We start from the raw sequence: 23,890 nt of genomic DNA on the forward strand, positions 1-23,890 counted from the left end.
TCATTTTTTGTCACAAGTGATTGAATAATGACAAAAAAAAAAAAAAAATTACACAAAGATATCAATGAAATGATATATTGCTCACGCATGCCATGGGTATATGGGGAACTACACCCAAAAATACATTCTGCTGTTTCTCCTGAGTATGGGAATACCCTATGTGTGAGACTTCTTGCAAGTCTAGCTGCATACAGGACCCCGAAAACCAATCACCACATTCAGGCATTCTAAGGGCATAATTTGTCGATGTCACTCATGTCACTCCTCACTACCTATTACAGTTTCGGAGTCCATTAAATGCCAAGATAGCACAACCCCCCCCCCCCTCAAATGACAATGACCCCTTTACAGAAAGTAGACACTCCAAGCTATATGCTGAGAGGCATGTTGAGTATTTTACAGATTTGGCTTTTTGTCACAAAGTTTTGAAAATTAAAAAAGGGAAAAAAATAAATACATTTTCCTTTTCTTTCTTAATTTTCCAAAATAAATGAGAGCTGCAAAATACTCACCATGCCTCTTAGCAAATAGCTTGGGGTGTCTACTTTTAGAAAAGGGGTCATTTGGGGGGGTCTGTGCTATCTTGGCATTTCATGGCTTCCGAAACTGTGATAGGTAGAGACAAAGTAAAATGAGCAATTTACGCCTGAAAGGTGGTGATTGGTTTTCAGGGTCCTGTGCGCTGTGCGCAGCTAGACTGCAAAAAAGTTTCACACATGGGGTATCCTTGTACTCAGGAGAAGTAGCAGAATGTATTTTGGGGTGATATTTCACATATAGCAATGGCATGTGTGAGCAATATATCATTTAGTGACAACTTTGTTTTAAAAAAAAAAATTAATGTAATTTTCCCTGAAACTTGTGGCAAAGTATATGATATTCCATGGACTCAACATGCCTCTCAGCAAATAACTTGGGGTGTCTACTTTCCAAAAAGGGGTCATTTGGGGAGGGGGGGTTGAACTATCCTGGCATTTTATGCCAAATATTAGAAGCTTATGCCACACATCACCCACTCTTATGCCACACATCACCACTTAAAGACCAAGCACTTTTTGACACTTTCATTTTTTTTTTGCTAGAAATTTACTTTGAACTCCCTATCATTTTTTTTTTAAAGCAGAGGCCCTGCAGATTAAAATGGTGGGTGTTGACATTTTTCTTTTTTCACACAGTATTTGCGCAGCGATTTTCCAAATGCAATTTTTTGGAAAAGAAAACACTTATTTGAATTTTATTGCACAAAAACACACTATATTGCCCAAATGTTTGGTAAAATATAAAAGATGATCTTATGCCGAGTACATAGATACCAAACACGACATGCTTTAAAATTGTACATACGTTATAAAAGATGATCTTATGCTGAGTACACAGACACTAAACATGACATGCTTTAAAATTGCACACACCCGTGCAGCAGCGACAAAATACACACATTTATAAAAGCTTTTAAAAGCCTTTACAGGTTACCACTTTAGATTTACAGAGGAGGTCTACTGCTAGAATTATTGCCCTTGATCTCACATTCATGGTGATACCTCACATGCATGGTGCAATTGCTGTTTACATATGACACGAGACCGATGCTTGCATTCGCCTTTATGCGCGAGCACAGGGAGACAGAAGTGCTTTAATTTTTATTTTATTTTTTAATAATTTATTTTGCTTTTTTATCTTATGTTTACACTGTCCTTTTAATTTTTCTTTAATTTTTATCATTTTTATTTATAAAGTGTGAGAACAGTTGCGCTGCTGGGATGGCTACTATCCACACCTATAAATGAACGGCAGCACTCACCAACACAAGTATTCAATAGCTTTCAAAAAAGAAATATAAAAGCAAAGGGTAGTGCGCTATTCAGATGTGTGATGAAGCTAAAATAATACTATGATAAACCAAGAAGTGTAATAGAAAAAACAATATGATAAACCTTCAAAATATATAAATAAATAACAAGCAAGTAAAAATCAAATGCTGAATAAATATAAAGCACAAATATATAAAAAAAAAATCTTCCCAATTGCAGTGAATTTCTAAACGTGCAAAACAATGCCAAAAAGTGCAAAAAAAAGGAATTGAAAAATTAAAGTCCAGAGATAAAAAATATACATAATAGTCCAAAAAAGAAAGTTCAAGAAAAAAGTCTGTAAAAAGTTCATCCATTTATTGATTGGATAATCTGGTGCTCTCACCTCTAACAATCAGAGTCAATGCTTGAGACAAACTGTGACAAAATTCCTCTCTGTGGGGAGACTTCTCCTCTAAGCGTATTTTCCCCAGATATATAAATAAAAAAATAAAGAGCATATAGCCCCGGTTCACACTTGTGCGTGGTTCGCATGTAATGTCGGAGCGCACTGCTCCGACATTACATGCGATCGGCTGTGCGGTGCGAGTTAAGCCATACAGTTTGTATGGCTAAATTCGCACCGCAGCCGCACCAAACACGCACAGGGACCCTTTTTGGCAGCCGCATCAGGATCGGATCGCACAGCGGTTCACACTTGTGCGATCCGATCCTGTGCGAACTGCACGATCGCACTGCGGTATGCGATCAAACTGGGGGTGTCGTTAAGATTACATTGACACCCCCAGCGTATCGCATATGGCAGTGTGAACTGCCGGGGGTGCGTGTGCGATGCGGGAACAGGCTGCGGATTCGCAGCCTTCCCGCACTCGCATAAGTGTGAACCGGACCTTAGTGTAATATTGTCAAGAAAAGTAAATTATCTTTAAGATAAGTGACATAGAAGGTTCATCAATCAGTGCAGTGCATATGAACCAACATGCTGTGACATGTGCAATTATGCAAGTGAGGTGATATCAGGTGAAAAAAAACAATAACACCTCTGTAAAAAATAAATAAATAAATAAAATAAAAAAAACACTGTGCAGTGTCCCACAAAACAAAAAAAAAAATGAGTGAATTATCTTCCACCAAAGCGTGTGGCTAAAATGCGCCCTCACCTTCAGTATAAAAAGACAAAGCCTTTGGGTATCCTATGATATCTCCTTGCACTGTCTTCATATAGCAATCAGCTCAATGTATATATATAAGAAGAAAGGTACAAATTAAAGTATCAATCAAAGAACTTATTTCCTTAAAAACACTTCTCACTTACTTCAAGGTAAGGGGTAACCTTCTGGTACATTGATCCCCTGACAGGTCAGTAGGTAAATTGCAGTTCAAGTTTCCAATAACAGCCAGTACTCTCACCACGGTTACTACTCCCAAGACGCAGCCGACACTTCTGATCTCTCCCCTCGCCGGGGAGACAGCTTGTGTGTGATGACAGACTGCGTGTAGGAATGCTTCACGTCACTAGCTCCTCCTACGCGTTACGTCACAGAAAAGTCAGGAGATCTCCGGAAGAAGTCACGTGACCGTGACGATACGCGTAGAGACGTAGAGACTGAATGCGGAAGTGCAGCATCACGGACCGCTCGGGACCCACATCCCCTAATACCGGCCATCGGAATTATTAACTGTAAGTTGCTACTTTATTTTCATTAAAATTATACTAAAATACTACACCAGAAGAAGCTCTCTCTTTGTCCACCCTCACCTAGGCGTCTATAGGAAACTGTGACCCCCCCCCCCCCCGGAAGGCGTAAGGAGTGCAAGGGACCCCAGCTATCAGCTGCATTCTTTCAGCTGTAAGGACACCTATCTGAGCCCTCCTGCATACCAGCTTCCCCTCCCCCTGGATGAATATAGGAGTATTGGAAAATACACCTCTCAATGCTGTAACCTTACAGCAGTAAGGTAAGGGTGTAGCACACCCAGAAGTTCTTCATATTGGTTATCTCACTGTTCACTATCCGGTGTTGTTAATCACCCACCTGATCCCATCACCTGATTTCACACCACTGTCACCTTATGAAGTTTGATGCTGCTACTTACTACTGAATTAACTTTTTATGGCCTGATGCATTTGATTTTATAGTACTGTCACGCAGCCACCTTACACTGCGTCACTATTTCAACTTTATGGTGATTTATTTTATGTCATTTATTCATTTATAATTTGTAGTTGGATGTCACTGCTAGTCCTTGGACGGGGACTGTAGTCCCTGGCTGCATTTAATCTTTCTTGCACTTTTATTGCACCCATGTTTTTCATATTCTTGTTTATGTGCAGTCCTATCACTGCACCTTTGTTGCATTACTAGAAGGAGATTCTGCCATTGGACAGAACCAATCACCAGGTCCAGGCCAAAAATCACTGATGACTGAATGGTTCTGAACTGAATCAGATCGCTGTCGGGATGGCGGGTGCGCGCTCGTGCGCCCTCTACTTACAGGTGCGCATCACGTACATGTGTGTGATTTTGTGCAGCCAGGCCGCCCTGCCGCAGTATGTATGCAGTGGTCGGTCCAGAACTGGTTAAGGCTAAACTCCAGCTAAAACTTTTGAAGCAGTTGCAGTAACAGTTTTATTTTTCCTTTTGGGATAAGGGTTTTACATAATGGAATAAAAGGTGACCATTGTAAGAACCCCTGCCAGTGGTGAATTGTTTGTTTCACCCTCTAACTGCCACTTTTGCTGGACAGCAAGTTGGTCTGTTAACCTCCCTGGCGGTATGATTCTTTCAGATTTTAGGTGCTGAAAGCGGTACCATTATTTTGCATGTAATTCTTGAGAATGAGCAGCCCAAACCAACTATTTACATATTTTTTTTTTTTTACCGTGCGTTCTTCTTTATAACATCTTGGGTATGATAAAGTTTGAAACACAAAATCATAAATTATAATATAATAAAACACTAAAAATAAGTTAAAGTATGTATGTATGCATACATATATATATATACTGTATATATACTGTATATATATATATATATATATATATATATATATATATATATGTATATATATATATACATATACGTGTATATATATGTATATTATATATATATATATATATATATATATATATATATATATATATATATATACATAAAAAGTACAGTAAAACTGCAGGAAAGGGCACTGGGGGGCAATGTAATGTGAATTTATTTTATTTTGAATGGTATCAGTGTGTTTGGTGTGTTTTACATTTGAATTTGCCACCGGTTCCACCCCCCTGCGAACCTCACGTCACAGGAGACGGAAGCCGGGGCACGGAGAGGATCGGAAGGAAGATCCGCCGGCGCATACCGCTCGCATACATCGCTGGATCCTGGTGACAAGGTAAGTAACCTCTTTTACAGGATCCAGCGATGCTTCTGGCGGTACCCCGAGTGTGGCTCGGGGTTACCGCTTTTGGCTCTGAAATTTAACCCCCGAGCCACGCTCGGAAATACCGCTAAGAAGGTTAAAGAAAGTTGAAAAAATAATAGACTTACTGGTCAGATTTCTTTTTTTTTTTTTATTTCTTGTCTTAATATCGTGTTCATGTCCATAAGCTTTCTCAGTGTTATGCCTGGTTACCAATTAAGCAATTTGTATTTTTAATTAGCACAATTGTTTGATTGCTTTTTAGGTAGGTGGAGTTTTGTGCACTACATATACTCTGCAACTCACTTCATTATTGTACTGTGATTAACGCTGTTTGCCGTAACATTTTAGCCTTCCTGTATGTTCTTTTCATTTAACAAATACATTTTCTTTACAGATTTGGAGTTACCGACTCACTTACTGGATTTGTTTTCAGATCACCAAGTGAAAAAGGGCAAAAAGACTAAAAAAGAAAACTGATGTAGCTACTACATTTAAGGAAGCTGCAATATATTACATATTTGCTTTTGGGTTTAGATCAGACATGTGGGATTCGTTTTGTTCTGATTTTAAATTCAGACAAAATTTTTGGCATTTGGAAATTCAAATGTTCTTGAATTTCCAAATTACAATAGTAACAAATTAAAACAAATCCAATTTTTTTCAGGATATGACATCATGGTTACTACAGGTATCGAATACTTTACATCTAGTTGGTGGGGACTTCAATTCGGTCATGCATTCATTAGAAGACCGTACAATTCCCTATTCTAAGATTTCCCACAATCTATCACGATTAGTGTTGAGCGAACACGGACTGTATTATTCGTGTTCGTACCGAATAATTGGATTTTTTGTACCCGAACACGGACACGGACACTTTACTGTATGTTCGGGTAAAAATCCGTGTTCGGTCGTTTTATTTCCGGGTTTTGCATGCTTTGGCGCTCTTTTCATGGCGGGCTTTCAACAGCCAATCAACAATCGTTTAACTGGTGTGCCTTAAGCCATCCCAGCCATGCCTGCAAATGTCTCAGTAGCTGTGATTGGCCGTCTGAAGCATGTGACCAAGTCTTTATAAGTTCGAGGCAGCCGCAGCGGCGTCATTATGCTGCTTAGATTCAGGGACAGAGCACACATCAACGTGCTGGCTGCTGATTAGGGAAAGATAGGCAGGAAAAAACCATTTGTGTCCGGATAGAATTGAGGGACAGGTCGGAGTGTTTAGGCAGGGCGAGTTGTAGGCATTTTAGGGATAGAGTCTGCTGAATTATAGGGTCAGTGTCTTCTACAAACTACAATCGATATTGCTGTGTGGGGGGTGGGGTCTGCACTCAATCCTGATCTACGATCTCTTCTCAATCCTGTTAGGGACAGAGTCTGCTGAATTTTAGGGAAACTGTGTTCTACAAACTACAATCGATATTGCTGTGTGGTGTGGGATTGGAGATAGGCAGGTGTCAGTGATCCACATCCATTTTTCTGTGTGTGAGCTGCAGTGAACACAATCTTTTTGGGCTGCAGTGAACACAATCTTTTTGGGCTGCAGTGAACACAATCTTTTTGGGCTGCAGTGAACACAATCTTTTTGGGCTGCAGTGAACACAATCTTTTTGGGCTGCAGTGAACACAATCTTTTTGGGGTGCAGTGAACAAAATCTTTTTGGGGTGCAGTGAACACAATCCTTTTTGGTGTGCAGTGAACACAATCTTTGTGGGGTGCAGTGAACAAAATCCTTTGTGGGGTGCAGTGAACACAATCTTTTTGGGGTGCAGTGAACAAAATCCTTTTTGGGGTGCAGTGAACAACATCCTTTTTGGGGTGCAGTGAACACAATCTTTTTGGGGTGCAGTGAACAAAATCCTTTGTGGGGTGCAGTGAACACAATCTTTTTGGGGTGCAGTGAACACAATCTTTTTGGGGTGGAGTGAACAACATCCTTTTTGGGGTGCAGTGAACAAAATCCTTTTTGGGGTGCAGTGAACAAAATCATTTTTGGGGTGCAGTGAACACAATCTTTTTGGGGTGCAGTGAACACAATCTTTGTGGGGTGCAGTGAACACAATCTTTTTGGGGTGGAGTGAACAATATCCTTTTTGGGGTGCAGTGAACAACATCCTTTTTGGGGTGCAGTGAACACAATCTTTTTGGGGTGCAGTGAACACAATCTTTGTGGGGTACAGTGAACAGAATCTTTGTGGGGTGCAGTGAACACAATCTTTGGGGGGTACAGTGAACACAATCTTTGTGAGGTGCAGTGAACACAATCTTTGTGGGGTGCAGTGAACACAATCATTGTGGGGTGCAGTGAACTCAATCTTTGTGGGGTACAGTGAACACAATCTCATACTTCTGAAGGTTTGAGGGTGCTGCCTGTTCCATACTCCCCCTACTCCTCATCTAGCCTTTTAGGGGTACAAACAATAGTAATTGGGGCCTAGTGTGGTTGTGTACGTGTGATATACATACACTTTTTTTGGATCATATTTTCTATTCCGCTATTTAATCAAAAACCTTTGGGGATCAGTTAAATTGGGGGATAGTCTGTGTTGGTACGTGTGAGAGAGATCCACCTTTCCAAGTTGTTGGGGTTCATCTCATACTTCTGAAGGTTTGAGGGTGCTGCCTGTTCCATACTCCCCCTACTCCTAGCCTTTTAGGGGTACAAACAATAGTAATTGGGGCCTAGTGTGGTTGTGTACGTGTGATATACATACACTTTTTTGGGATCATATTTTCTATTCCGCTATTTAATCAAAAACCTTTGGGGATCAGTTAAATTGGGGGATAGTCTGTGTTGGTACGTGTGAGAGAGATCCACCTTTCCAAGTTGTTGGGGTTCATCTCATACTTCTGAAGGTTTGAGGGTGCTGCCTGTTCCATACTCCCCCTACTCCTAGCCTTTTAGGGGTACAAACAATAGTAATTGGGGCCTAGTGTGGTTGTGTACGTGTGATATACATACACTTTTTTGGGATCATATTTTCTATTCCGCTATTTAATCAAAAACCTTTGGGGATCAGTTAAATTGGGGGATAGTCTGTGTTGGTACGTGTGAGAGAGATCCACCTTTCCAAGTTGTTGGGGTTCATCTCATACTTCTGAAGGTTTGAGGGTGCTGCCTGTTCCATACCCCCCCTACTCCTCATCTAGCCTTTTAGGGGTACAAACAATAGTAATTGGGGCCTAGTGTGGTTGTGTACGTGTGATATACATACACTTTTTTTGGATCATATTTTCTATTCCGCTATTTAATCAAAAACCTTTGGGGATCAGTTAAATTGGGGGATAGTCTGTGTCGGTACGTGTGAGAGAGATCCACCTTTCCAAGTTGTTGGGGTTCATCTCATACTTCTGAAGGTTTGAGGGTGCTGCCTGTTCCATACTCCCCCTACTCCTCATCTAGCCTTTTAGGGGTACAAACAATAGTAATTGGGGCCTAGTGTGGTTGTGTACGTGTGATATACATACACTTTTTTTGGATCATATTTTCTATTCCGCTATTTAATCAAAAACCTTTGGGGATCAGTTAAATTGGGGGATAGTCTGTGTTGGTACGTGTGAGAGAGATCCACCTTTCCAAGTTGTTGGGGTTCATCTCATACTTCTGAAGGTTTGAGGGTGCTGCCTGTTCCATACCCCCCCTACTCCTCATCTAGCCTTTTAGGGGTACAAACAATAGTAATTGGGGCCTAGTGTGGTTGTGTACGTGTGATATACATACACTTTTTTTGGATCATATTTTCTATTCCGCTATTTAATCAAAAACCTTTGGGGATCAGTTAAATTGGGGGATAGTCTGTGTCGGTACGTGTGAGAGAGATCCACCTTTCCAAGTTTTTGGGGTTCATCTCATACTTCTGAAGGTTTGAGGGTGCTGCCTGTTCCATACCCCCCCTACTCCTCATCTAGCCTTTTAGGGGTACAAACAATAGTAATTGGGGCCTAGTGTGGTTGTGTACGTGCGAGATACATACACTTTTTTTGATCATATTTCCTATTCCGCTATTCAATAAAAACCTTTGAGGATCAATTGAATTGCGGGATAGTCTGTGTCGGTACGTGTGAGAGAGATCCACCTTTCCAAGTTGTTGGGGTTCATCTCATACTTCTGAAGGTTTGAGGGTGCTGCCTGTTCCATACTCCCCCTACTCCTCATCTAGCCTTTTAGGGGTACAAACAATAGTAATTGGGGCCCAGTGTGGTTGTGTACGTGTGATATACATACACTTTTTTTGGATCATATTTTCTATTCCGCTATTTAATTTAACTGGGCCTCCATGCGAGACCTGTGTGCCTTGTTGCGCTGTTTTGAGTACTCCACCAACATGGCCAGTGGCAATGACGCCGTTCTCAGCTTAACTATCCCACTTCTATGCCTCCTTGAAAAAACAATTCGGGCGATGATGGAAGAGGATGTGGCACAGGATGAGGAGGAGGAGGAGGATGAAGAGGTAACATTTCCAAGGCTTTCAGGGCAGTCATTCGCAAGGGGCTCCGAGGGTGGGTTCCTGCACACGCAAACGCCAGGGACGCAATTGTCCAGCAGGGGCACAGTTCTGGAGGATGAGGAGGATGAGGAGGAGGAGGAGCTGGAGGAGGAGATGGAACCATGTTCACAGCAGGGTGGCACCCAGGCCAGCTCATGGCCATCACTGGTGCGTGGCTGGGGGGATACAGAGGACACGGACGATACACCTCCCACAGAGGACAGCCTTTCGTTGCCTCTGGGCAGCCTGGCACACATGAGCGATTACATGCTGCAGTGTCTCCACAATGACCGCCGAGTTGCCCACATTCTAACTTGTGCTGATTACTGGGTGGCCACGCTGCTGGATCCCCGTTACAAGGACAACGTACCGTCCTTAATTCACTCACTGGAGCGCGATCGCAAGATGCGCGAGTACAAGCGCACGCTGGTAGACGCCATGCTGCTGGCATTCCCATCTGACAGCGGGGCCACAGTGGAAGCACAAGGCAGAGGAGGAGGAGGAGGAGGTCGCCAACGCAACCAGGGCACCGCCAGCACCTCAGAAGGCAGGGTTAGCATGGCCGAAATGTGGAAAAGCTTTGTCAGCACGCCACAACAAACAGCAGCACCAGCAGCTCAGATGGAACGTCTTAGCAGGAGGCAGCATTTTACCAACATGGTGGAGCAGTATGTGTGCACACGCCTACATGTAGTGAATGACGGGTCTGCCCCCTTCAACTTCTGGGTCTCCAAATTGGGCACATGGCTTGAGCTTGCCCTTTACGCCTTGGAGGTGCTGGCGTGCCCTGCAGCCAGTGTATTATCTGAACGGGTATTTAGCACGGCTGGGGGCGTTATAACAGACAAGCGCAGCCGCCTGTCCAGAGACAATGTGGACAAGCTCACGTTCATTAAAATGAACCAGGCATGGATCCCACGGGACTTTTCCGTACCTTATGCAGAATAGCAATGGATACCGACCTTACCCACCCATTGTTCCATTTTTGCTCTTTCTCACTCTTTTGGGGTGTACCCTCATTTAAAATTTTTGAAAAGAAGCAGTGTTGGCTACCTCGTCCTCCTCCTCAGGGCCAGATTAATGTAGGGGCTATTGGAGCTGCAGCTCCAGGCCCCTACCTTTTATATAGGCCCCGGGTTGGCCATATTCACTGTTACCGCTCTTCTGTCACTTGTAAACACAGAAGTCTGGCTTCTATGCTCGCTTCCCCAGGCAGCACCCTCAGAACCTCCCCACACAGCGTGAAGGCCGGACAAGGAGGGACAGTTGGCGATGCATGGATGTGTTTATGGGCTTCAGAGACAGCATCCCATGTTGAATTAGGCATGCATGGCTGCACCCTTCCTCCTCTGGGTGCATGGCAAGGCACGGCCCTTAAGGCCCTTCAAAATCCTCAGCACCAAGCCCATGATGCTGTTAATCCGGCCCTGGTCCTCCTCCACCGCCGCTTCCACCTACACCGCCCATAGGTGTGCGCAGCCTATTGCATTAAGGTGTGCACCCCAAAGTTGAAATACACATGCATGTGTTTGCCAGCAGGGAGAGTAATGTATCGGGGCCATGTACCTGTAGGCAAGGAGAAATAGAGCAGAGCAGGTCCCAGGGAGATCTTTCCCATCTCCTCACTGGCAATGCTATGTGCCCTAGGTGATTAGGGTGTGCCCAGGCACACCCAGCACACCCTGTGCGCACGCCTATGTCACCGCCACATCCACCACCACCTCAACCTCCCTCCTACTCCATATGGGCCTCGTCCTTCAGAGATGAAGAAGAACATTGTTTTATTTTTCTGTTTTTTTTTTGTTGTTTTAAGTTATTTCCCTATCCACATTTGTTTGCAGAGCACTTGCCATGCTCTTAATTACGTTTTGCTGCCATTTGCAGCACTCTAGCCCTTTCCTTTGGTGTTTTAGAGCCATTTTAGTGCCTTAAAGTTCGGGTCCCCATTGACTTCAATGGGGTTCGGTGTCCGGGAAAAGTTCGGTAAAAGTCCGGGACACGGACCCGGACTTTTTTTTAAAGTTCGGCCGAACCCGTCGAACACGGACATCTAGGTGTTCGCTCAACCCTAATCACGATCTATCTCGGATCTAACGCCATTAGCTCGACATATTGCATCGGCTAATCTTACAGGTATGTGGCGCATTATGCATCCTATTGACCGTGAACTTAATTTTTTTTCATCTCCACATCAGTCTTTTTCACGTATCGATTATTTCTTTGCGTCACCAGCTCTCACTTCATTACTACGAGACCCGGTTATCCATGACATGGCTATTTCGGACCATTGTCCTATAGCAATATCTCTCCCTTTCACCAAAATCCCCACATCAACGCCCATATGGCGTTTTCCATCTTTCCTAAAAGATAATGAGGATTTTATACATATGATGTGATCGTTGTGGGAGGAATACTCCTTGCACAATGTTTCGTATCTCACCTCTGATCCCAACCTATTTTGGGAAGCAGATAAAGCCTTTATAAGGGGCAAGATTATATCCTATACCTCTCAATATAAAAAACATGCACGACAACAGTGCCTAAAGGCAAGCCAAGACTTACGACACGCCCAAGAGACTATGACAATGAATCGCACTCCTTCAAACATTAAAAACTGGCAGAGTGCGAAAAACTCCTTTGATTTGTGGGCTGCACAACAAGAAGCGTTGAGGTCATACTATTCCCTACGCTATCATAAATTTGGAAATAAAGCTGGCAAACTTCTTGCTAAAATGTGTTTGGATACTCGTTGCCCGACACGTATAACAGCCCTCAAATCAAAAGATGGCACTCTTGTTTCATCACCGACTGAGGTCAATGGAATGCTGGTAGAGTATTATACTGCACTGTACTCTACTGACCCTACTGATCTCGATACTGCGCAGACTTTACTAGCGAAAATACGCCTGCCTACTACACTAACGTCGGCCGATATAAAAAGCTTAAATTCTCCCATTTCATTGGAAGAGATTTGACTTACTATCAAAGCTCTTCCATCAGCTAAAGCCCCTGGTCCAGATGGTTATTCAGCTGATTTCTATAAGCTTACTAACGATTTTATATCGTCGACTCTTCTCCCCGTTTTCCACTTAATGTGGTCGGGGGGTCCTTATCTCCCTACGGGATCACTCGCTCACATTAAACTCATCCCCAAGAAAGGGAAAGACCCACTTCTGCCCGGATCATATCGTCCGATATCTCTTATAAACGTGGACGCAAAAATTCTTTCAAAGATAGTTGCTTCACGTCTTGCTGGTTTTCTTCCATCACTTTTGCTTCCTGCTCAGTCAGGATTTGTCACGGGTCGCTCAGCGACGCTTAATATCCGCAGGGTCCTTCTGGCACTCGAACATGCTAGAAGAAATCCTCAAATAGATGCAGCCATTATAATGATAAACGCTGAAAAGGCCTTTGACAACATTAGTTTCAACTGGCTTTTTAAAGTTATGGAAATATTTAGCTTTTCGGGCTCTATTCTCCTGTTTCTTCAACAAATGTATAAATCACCGACCGCTAAGCTCTCTACGCTAGATTTTACTTCGGACACTATCCACTTAACGAAAGGGACACGCCAAGGCTGCCCTCTTTCCCCTATTCTTTTTAATTTGGCCCTTGAGCCTTTATCTAGACTTCTTAATTCTCCAGAGGGTATTAGCGGAATTCCTGTCGGGAACCAAACCTTAAAATCTGCTTTATTTGCAGACGATATTTTGATTTTTTCGTCGAATCCTCTTAATGATTTCTTAATTCTTAAAGAAATGTTTGCGACCTTCTGTCTCTACTCAGGTTTTCGGATAAATTTTGATAAAAGTGAGATATTAGATCTACATCCTCAACTGTCCGCTCACTGGTGTAGACTATACCCATTTGCTATGGCGCCACAATATATAACGTACCTTGGCATTCGCATAGGAAGGGACCCCTCATCTTTATACACCCTTAACTTTCCACCACTTATTTGTAAAATTGTCTCTGAGTTGCAGACCTGGGCGACCCTCCCTCTCTCACTCTTCGGGAGATGTCATTTATTTAAGATGGTATCTTTTTTGCGTCTTTTATATCCACTACAGACACTTCCTTTTCTGTTGAAGCACTCGGTTGTGCAGAGAATAAATAAAGCATTGAACATTTTTTTATGGGCTTCTAAAAAACCACGTATTGCTTTACGAAAACTTTCTCTCCCGAGGTCTGAGGGGGGGATAGGTCTCCCTGATATTCGCCTTTATAATTTATCATGCTTATTAAGACAGGGTCTTGATTGGCTCTCAGGAACATCAAGATATTCTAATTTCGAGCTTGAAGAAGCGCTGGTATTTCCATATACCCTGCCAGCCATCCTCCACTCCTCTCTCAGGGCGCTACCACCCCATCTTAAAAACAATATTGTCATCAGAGATACAGTGGTGGCATGGAGGGAGGTACGGAGGATTGTGGGCTTGCCCTCCAGTATCTCTAGCTACCTTACTATTCAAGGCAATCCCATGTTCATTCCCTCTACTACACAAGCAGCCTTCAGGCAGTGGGCAATTTTGGGTCTAACTAAAGCCTCCTCGCTTTATGACAATATTACCAACCATTTCAAGTCCTGAGACAGGAATTTAATCTACCCTCTTCTCATTACTTTTTCTAACTACAAATGACTTCCTTTTTGTGGACTTGCTGCAGATATGGAACAAATCCATTTAAATCTTCCTTTATTGACATAGTGCTTCATCAAAAAGAATATTCTATTTCTATTCTATATAAGCATTTAGTGTCTCATTCGTTGGGTATGATTCAAAAGGTATTATTCCAGAAATGGTCTCACACTCTGGGGGATGAAACATTACCGGAAAAGCTTCTTAAGAGCTATAAAAGAATACATTCTATTATTATTTCTGAAAATTGGCGGGAAACTCAATTTAGAATAATGCATCGGGCTTACTATCCTTTTCGACATTGCCCAGAGGATCCTACCCAAGAGCAATGTCCATGGTGTAAAGCCACACGGCCTACACTTTTACATCGACTCTGGGAATGTCCGCATATCAGCAACTTTTGGGACAGCGTGCTGGGTTATATTTTTCTTATTTCGGGTATGGGTGTACCTAAGACTCCTACTACCTGCCTTTTTAACTGCATATCCTTTTCTTCACAATGGACCCACTTCTGCCTCTTGGCAGCACGCAGAACGATTATGGCTAACTGGATTAATACCACCCCACCAAATCTCTTACAGGTCCAACAATCTTTGCTGTCTCTATGCCAACTGGAAAGACTCGATGTTATGCTTTCCAACTCACATACTACCCCGAGATTTCTTACCAGATGGAGATCATTCCTGGAATATACATTTTCAGAAGAGAGCTTGACAGATATGATACGCCCTTTTAGATTCACTGAATGGTATTCTTCTAGGGACACGGCCGATTTTTTTGGCAACATAAGGGTTGCAACCTAGATAGGCTCAGGCTGAATCTTGAATTTCCGACCCCCTTCCCCCCCCCCCTTTTTTTTTTTTTTCTTTTTTTTTTTTTTTTTTTTTTCCTTCTGGTTTTTTTTTTTTTTTTTTTTTCTCCTTTCTTTTTTTTTTTGTCTTCTCTGTCTATTCATGCAAAGCCTTGGAGTGTTTGATCCAAGTAATTAGCTGCATTAACACTGCTCTATATTTTTTGTCTGATTTTGTATGTAAAAAGGAAAACAAAATTTGAATTCAAGTAGTTTTCAAATCAAATTCAAATAGTTTTTGAATTGAATTAGAATAGTTTTATATTAAATTTTAAATTTCTGAAGAGAATAAACTAAAATAGAAAATAAAGGAAAAGAATAGAATAGAAAATAAAAGAATAGAATATATTAGAGTAAGGGCTGGTTCACACCACAAAAACGCACTTCAGATCTGCTCCGGATGTGTTTTTGCATGCGCGTTTTAACGCATTTTCGGTGTGTTCCAGTGCCTTTTTGATGCATTTTTGATGTGTTTCTGGATGCATTCCAGGTGCTTTTTTTTCTTCTTTTTTTCCCACTGTACTGGGATCCGGTACAGTTTTAATGCATTTTTGGTGTGTTTCAGTGCATTCTGGTGCGTTTTTGGTGCGTTTTACTGCGTTTCAGCACAGTCCATTGCAGGATAATGCAGCATGTTCTACTTTATTTTCTGGAACTGTAAAACCCTGGATCTGACTGTACTGGTGGGAACTATGTCCATATAACCTACTTTCCATGCATTTTCGATGCAGTGAAAAAATGCACTGGACTGCATGTGTTGTGAACTGGCCCTAAAACAGAACAGAATAGAAAATAAAATAATAGAAAAAAATAGAGTGAAAAATAAAGGGACAAAATAGAAAATAAAAGAATAGAGTAAAACAGAACAAAATAGAATATAAAATAAAAGAACTGAGTAAAATAGAATAGAAAATAAAAGAATAGAATAAAATACCAAAATATAATAGAGTAGAACAGAATATAACCATCTCCTGAAATTCGAATTTCAAATCAATTCAAATACAATAAAAAATAATAGAATAGGAGAAAGGAAAATAAATGAATAGAAAAGAATAGAATAGAAAAGAAAAGGAAAAATAGAACAGAATGAAAAAGAAAGAATATACCCTTCTTCTGAAATTCGAATTTCAAATAGAATAAATTCAAGTTTGAATGGAATAGAAAATAAAAGAACAGAATAGAATAGAATTAAAAAACAATAGAATAGAATAAGATAGTAAATAAAAGAAGAGAATTTACTAGAATAGAATAGAAAAACAATACAATATAAAGAATATATTCATCAGAGAGAGAGGTATTGAATGGGATTGTGATGTATCCATAGGGTGGGGACCAAGAGAAACCCATTGGAATTCCCAAAAGGTGGACTTTAAAGGGCTGGTATAGTAATAGGTGAGCAAACAAGGGAGTAAAAATATATAAATTTATTGAAATATATTGGTAAAAACAGAGATCAGCATGATTACTTCACATATGGTAGCTAGCAACATAGTTTGAACATAAAGACATAAAATTAGTCCATAGACAACTCAACCATGTTGAAACATTGAAGGTTATTTCTTGGTGATGGTTCGACGCGTTTCGCCAGAAAAAAGTAATCGGCTTCTTCAGGAACCAATTGTTAGAGGCTAGACAGGGCCTCTAACATTAGACATATACAGAAAGGAGAAGAAAAAAAGACATAAACATTCATAAATAGCCTTCATGTTATACCATTGAAGCATAGTTGATACATAACATATCAAACACCTATTGGGTGGAATACAAAACAATTGTACATTATTGGTCAACTTGCTCACCTAGTTCACAATGGAGTTAACATGGATAGGATTTGAGATATCCCTAGTTATCCAGTGAGGCCAGGATGCAAATAGCCCTCTCCAATAGATCCTCAAATAGGGCTCCAAAGAACTCCTTTATGAGGGTAGGTGGACCGAACCTCTTCCAAGTTTCCCAAGGGGATGAATACATCCGATAATATATGCCAATGAGTAACCTCTATGTTGTCACCATGGGGTACTCAGCAACGATACGATGTTGGAGGCAGGGGATTGATAAAATAAAGCCCAGAACAACTCTGTAGTGTTTCCATGATAGAAGGGAAAGAGAGCACAAAAGAGAGGACAAGAGATAAGGATAATAATAAATGATTATAGCCCACCAAACAAATAACAATCTGCTTGGAGGTAAGGTATATAAGCCCATAATTGAGGGCTCCATTCAGATAAAAGAGCCTACCTTGCCATGGAATCAGCACTGTGTAGAGGTACTGGACGCCTGTGTCCGCGGTACCAAGTACCGCAGCCATCGGCGTCTCTGCCTCGTGGGCTTATGAGCAGGAAGAGGTCCCGCCGGAAGTGCGACGCCAGAAGCGTCCCGACGTCACTTCCGGCGCGGGCGCTATGCAAGTGCGCCACTTCCGGTATGGCTGAAGATGGTAATACAGCCATCGGGTACGGCGCAACTGATTCCCATTGCTGGGAGAGGACCGGATGTTTACCAGAAACATCCTACCTCTGCTTTGCGCCCGAGTCCACCTGAAATGGAAAGGGAGAACAGGCATACACTAGCTCAAACCGGACCTGTCGGTACATCCCGATCCTATCAAAAAACAGGAAAACAATATATGGTGATTGATAAAAGTACTTCAAAGGTCCCAAAACAGAAAAAAAAGGAGCCAAACAAAAGAAAGGGAGCATATATGTGTATATATGAAGAAACATACATGCAACCAAAAACAGAGATTAGTAAACAAATAAGAACACAATATACAGCCCCTAAAAAAGGAGCATATTTAATAAGCATATCTCATTGACACAGTTGCCACACAAAGGGCTCACATCAGAGCAAAAAGGATGGCTAGTCATAGGGATATAGTCACATTAAATCCTAAATTGGGAAGGGGAGACAAAAAAGGAAAAAAAAAAAAAAAAAAAAAGAAAAGAAAAAAAGGGGGAGATGGGAGAAGGGAGGACAAAGGAGGGGAAAAAAAGAAGGGGAGGAGGAGGGAAGGGGGGAAAAAAGGGGGGAAAAAAGGGGGGAATGGAAAGAAGGGGGGGGGAGGGGAGGAAAGGAAAAAGGGAGGGTAAAGAGGGGGGGGAAATATCGGGGGGTAGTGCTGATTCCATGGCAAGGTAGGCTCTTTTATCTGAATGGAGCCCTCAATTATGGGCTTATATACCTTACCTCCAAGCAGATTGTTATTTGTTTGGTGGGCTATAATCATTTATTATTATCCTTATCTCTTGTCCTCTCTTTTGTGCTCTCTTTCCCTTCTATCATGGAAACACTACAGAGTTGTTCTGGGCTTTATTTTATCAATCCCCTGCCTCCAACATCGTATCGTTGCTGAGTACCCCATGGTGACAACATAGAGGTTACTCATTGGCATATATTATCGGATGTATTCATCCACTTGGGAAACTTGGAAGAGGTTCGGTCCACCTACCCTCATAAAGGAGTTCTTTGGAGCCCTATTTGAGGATCTATTGGAGAGGGCTATTTGCATCCTGGCCTCACTGGATAACTAGGGATATCTCAAATCCTATCCATGTTAACTCCATTGTGAACTAGGTGAGCAAGTTGACCAATAATGTACAATTGTTTTGTATTCCACCCAATAGGTGTTTGATATGTTATGTATCAACTATGCTTCAATGGTATAACATGAAGGCTATTTATGAATGTTTATGTCTTTTTTTTCTTCTCCTTTCTGTATATGTCTAATGTTAGAGGCCCTGTCTAGCCTCTAACAATTGGTTCCTGAAGAAGCCGATTACTTTTTTCTGGCGAAACGCGTCGAACCATCACCAAGAAATAACCTTCAATGTTTCAACATGGTTGAGTTGTCTATGGACTAATTTTATGTCTTTATGTTCAAACTATGTTGCTAGCTACCATATGTGAAGTAATCATGCTGATCTCTGTTTTTACCAATATATTTCAATAAATTTATATATTTTTACTCCCTTGTTTGCTCACCTATTACTATACCAGCCCTTTAAAGTCCACCTTTTGGGAATTCCAATGGGTTTCTCTTGGTCCCCACCCTATGGATACATCACAATCCCATTCAATACCTCTCTCTCTGATGTCTAGTAACCAGGATGTGGGCTTGGTTTAGTAGTCTTTTTGATCTGACTGTATAACAATTCTTTCCCAATATTGATTTTCGGGGTGTAAAACCCATTCTCAATACAGTCATTTCTTCTAATATTTGTTGTTTTTTATGATTATTCTATATAATTATAATTATATATATGTTAGTATCTGAGCTGTGTGTACGCATGTGTCAAGGGGTTGACTCTTGGGAGTTCCTAGCTGGAGCCCACTAGAGTCGATATACTGACCTACATGTATGCATACACCTCTTGACCCATGTGTTGGTGTTGAGGTCGACTCTCCAACTAGGAGTTTCGATTTGTATGTACACATGGTGTCCAATCCTTGTAATAAATCTTTGAACTTGCTCCTTATTATTAAAAATTAATTTTTATATGTTAATTGTACAAGCATATCTCATTTTTGGTGTTAGTCTCATATTTTCCTTTCCCCCTCCCTCTTTCTCTTCCTTTTCCCTCCTTTTTTCTCCCCTCTTCTTTTTCTCTTTCCCCCTTTTTTTTCTTTTCTTACCTTCTATCCCCCTCTCTACTAGAAGTTGCTATTGACCTTCTTTGTACTAGATATACACTGGAAGTGGTGAGAATTTTACATTATGGCACAACTAACAGGCCCTGCATGGGAGAAGTTCTTGGACTCCATCCAACAAACGTGTGTGACCTATGCCCCGAATGACATCAGTGTGGAGGTATACTTTCAAAAACTTAAAAAGCTAATGGAGCGTAAATCAAATTTGGGTTGGCACATCAGGTATTTTGACAAGTACCTACGTGATGAGGTCAACCCAATTGGTTTACGCATACAAGTCTTTCCTTCGTTTGAGGTCCTCGACCCCCTATTTCGCGAACAATGGGAGAGCAATCTCACCGCATGTTCAGCAAGAATGATGCAACTTTTGAGAAACAAATATCTGAAAGACCTAGAAGAGGTAGACAAAGAAATTGGTTTACTTCAAACTAATAAACCAGCTTCACAAACGATTGATTTTACAAAAAAAGAACAGAAATTAACTCAATTCCTAGAACGATTCAACAAGGAAATAGTAGAAAAGAAGGATTTTAAATATATGAAGGACAGATTGGCCTTTGCAGGCGGTACAGCCTACAAATGGAACAATAAAAATAATTGGCAGAAAAAGAATAGGCCATATGTTCCGAGGAATACTAAGAATAACAATATCATTAGAACAGAATCTGAAGCATCTTTGTCATCCTCAGCCTCCTCTTATAAGAGTGTAAATCAACCTCAAAGAGGGAAGGCAAGACGGGGCAGACCATCTCTGAGGGGTGGTCCAAACCGTATGGATTTTCAACAGGAAAAGGCTCAAAAAAGGACAGTATCACCTCACGAAACAACACCTAAACCGAAACAATTGCCTGGTACAGATAGGAGTCACCACAGTTCTCACCTACCTAGAACCGAGCAGAATCAATGCTCAATGTTCAATTTGGACAATGATTCTTCTCAGCCCCCTCTTAATACAGGAACCAAACCTAAAACCAAACAACTTAACTTACCTAATGAGTCCCCTTTGGGATCAATCCCAACACCTGTAGCCCAACAGAGTCAACAGGTGTTGGGAGAGAGGAGGGCAGGGACCATGGACATCTACATGGTGAAACCGACACTCCCTCATTCGGATTAGATGTAGTAAATCTATCATCGCGACAATTATCTAATGATGAATTAAATATTTTGAAACTAGGTTTGGGTTTCTGCCCACTGGAAACGGTAAATAAATTTGAAATTACAAAGGACCTCCACCTCTTTGCGAGGAACCTTACGTTCAAGTATCTATTTGATAAAAATAAAAATAAGTGTAGTATTGATGGCAAATATGAGGACCCCTATAAAGGTTTTAAAATTAATGACTTCAAAATGTTGAAAATACTCATCCAGCTTCTAGATGAGAGTGGCAGACCGATTGAGAACTCTGGGTCAGAATCCTCCTCTGACGACGAGTTGGGGCCCCCCTCTGAACACCAATTCAAAGCTAAGTCTACTAACTTTCCCCGGCTACAAACATGCCCCGCAGTGTGGGCCTTCTTAAAACAAACAGCTAGAGATTTTGAAAACCTCGCTGCCTCCTCCCCTTATAGGTCCAACTTGTCCCCTCCACAGAGGCAGGCTCTCGATCGCTTGATCCATGACGACCACATTGTTATCAAACCCTCTGATAAAGGGGGCAATGTGGTCGTCATGGATCGCGATCAGTATATCGACATGTGTGTAACCATTCTCTCTAACGAGGAATGGTACTGTAAGGTGCCGGAAACACTAATCACCACAAAAAATGCTGAATTTTATACATTGATTTCCAACGCTGTTCAGGAAAATGTGATTGATAAGGAATTATTTGAATATCTTTGGGTCAAATGGCCAATCACGCCAACATTTTACTCTATACCTAAGATCCATAAAAAAACCGTCCCACCACCAGGACGTCCAATTATATCTGGCATAGGAAGCATATCAGAAATGGCAAGTCGATACATTGACAGCCATTTACGCCCACTAGTAGCTAGTTTACCATCTTATCTCAAAGATACGGTGGAACTACTTAAGACCATTGAGGGACTTGTCGTGCCTACTCAATCGCTACTAGTAGCGATTGATATTGAAGCACTATACTCCTCAATTCCCCATACCAAAGGTCTAAGGGTGGCGTCTTCATTCCTCCGGGAACAGGAGCGCTCCAATTGGGCTCGTACTGATTTTGTTCTTCGACTTCTGGAATTTATTTTAAATTCCAATATTTTTTCCTTCAATGATGACACATACCTCCAGGTACAGGGGGTAGCGATGGGGACAGCGTGTGCCCCATCGTATGCCAACCTGTACCTGGGGGGATGGGAGCGCGTCCTGTTCTCTGATGAGAAGGCGTCACCCCTCTTTGAACATGTCCTTACCTGGAAAAGGTATATTGATGACGTCCTGGTGGTGTGGACGGGATCTCATGAACAGTTGTTGGAATTTATGCAATATCTATCGATCAACCAATTCAATCTAAAATTTACAATGCAATGCAGCAAGTTGGTGATTCCTTTTCTTGACACCTATATACACATGTCTCCTGACGGAACTCTATTTACCTCCCTGTACCGGAAGGAGACGGCTGGTAACACTATTCTTCATTACCAGAGTGGTCATCCAAGATCGCTTGTACGTAATATACCTTACTGCCAGTACCTCAGGATACGCCGCAATTGCGGAAGGGATGTTGACTTTGAGAGGGAAGCAAGAGCCCTTCAACAGAGACTAAAACTAAGGGGATACAGCAATAGGGTCCTAAAAAATGCCTACCAAAAGGCTAAATCCCAGAAAAGGGAAGAGTTGATCTACCGCCCCAAAAAACAGGAATCCCCCTCTACAACAAAAATGATCACTACCTTCAATGCCCACCATCAAGAGATCCGCTCCATATTGGCCAAAAATTGGCACTTCTTAACGGAGGATCCAACAATCTCCCGATATGTTCGATCAACACCAGAATTAGTATTTAGGAAGGCTAGATCTCTGGGCGACTCATTGTTGCACAGCCATTTCCAGTCTCCCACTTCTGTGGGATCTGAGGGATCACTAGGGACCCACAGATGTGGGACATGTGACCTATGCCCATGGGTAAGGGAGGGTACTACCCTTCCCTTGCCACGAGGAGGAATGCTGCGGCCGAGATTCTCAGCCACCTGTCAGACTGAAGGGGTAGTGTATCTAGCCACATGTAAATGTGGTGCCTTCTATATAGGCAAAACCAAAAGGAAATTTTGGCAAAGGATCAGTGACCACCTCTATTACTTGGAGGTTGGTCTAATTTATACACCAATATGTAAGCATGTCGGTCTTAACCATAGCTTTGACCCTCATATGGTCTCCTTTTCAGTCCTAGAGGTGGTCAACAGAAACCCACGAGGTGGAAATACCGATAAAATCATTCTCCAAAAGGAAGCAAAATGGATCTTTAATCAGCAAGCTACTAAATGGCCCGGCTTAAATTCAGCCGTGTCATATAAACCATTTCTCTAATTGAATCCATAATCCATTGATGGTAATCCACCTCTGGGACCTGTTTGTTGTCCACCTCTAGGACTTTTTCCATATATTTTTCATATTTTTTATATAATTCTTTATATACTTTTTTATAATTTTTTTGTTTTTTTCCCCCCCCCAACCAACCCCCCACCCCCCACCCCTACCCCCCGATATTTCCCCCCCTCTCTTTACCCTCCCTTTTTCCTTTCCTCCCCTTCCCCCCCCCTTCTTTCCATTCCCCCCTTTTTTTCCCCCCTTTTTTCCCCCCTTCCCTCCTCCTCCCCTTCTTTTTTTCCCCTCCTTTGTCCTCCCTTCTCCCATCTCCCCCTTTTTTTCTTTTCTTTTTTTTTTTTTTTTTCCTTTTTTGTCTCCCCTTCCCAATTCAGGATTTAATGTGACTATATCCCTATGACTAGCCATCCTTTTTGCTCTGATGTGAGCCCTTTGTGTGGCAACTGTGTCAATGAGATATGCTTATTAAATATGCTCCTTTTTTAGGGGCTGTATATTGTGTTCTTATTTGTTTACTAATCTCTGTT

This window comes from Pelophylax lessonae, assembly GCF_965119305.1.
Source record: "Pelophylax lessonae genome assembly, chromosome: 3".
NCBI lineage: Eukaryota > Metazoa > Chordata > Amphibia > Anura > Ranidae > Pelophylax > Pelophylax lessonae.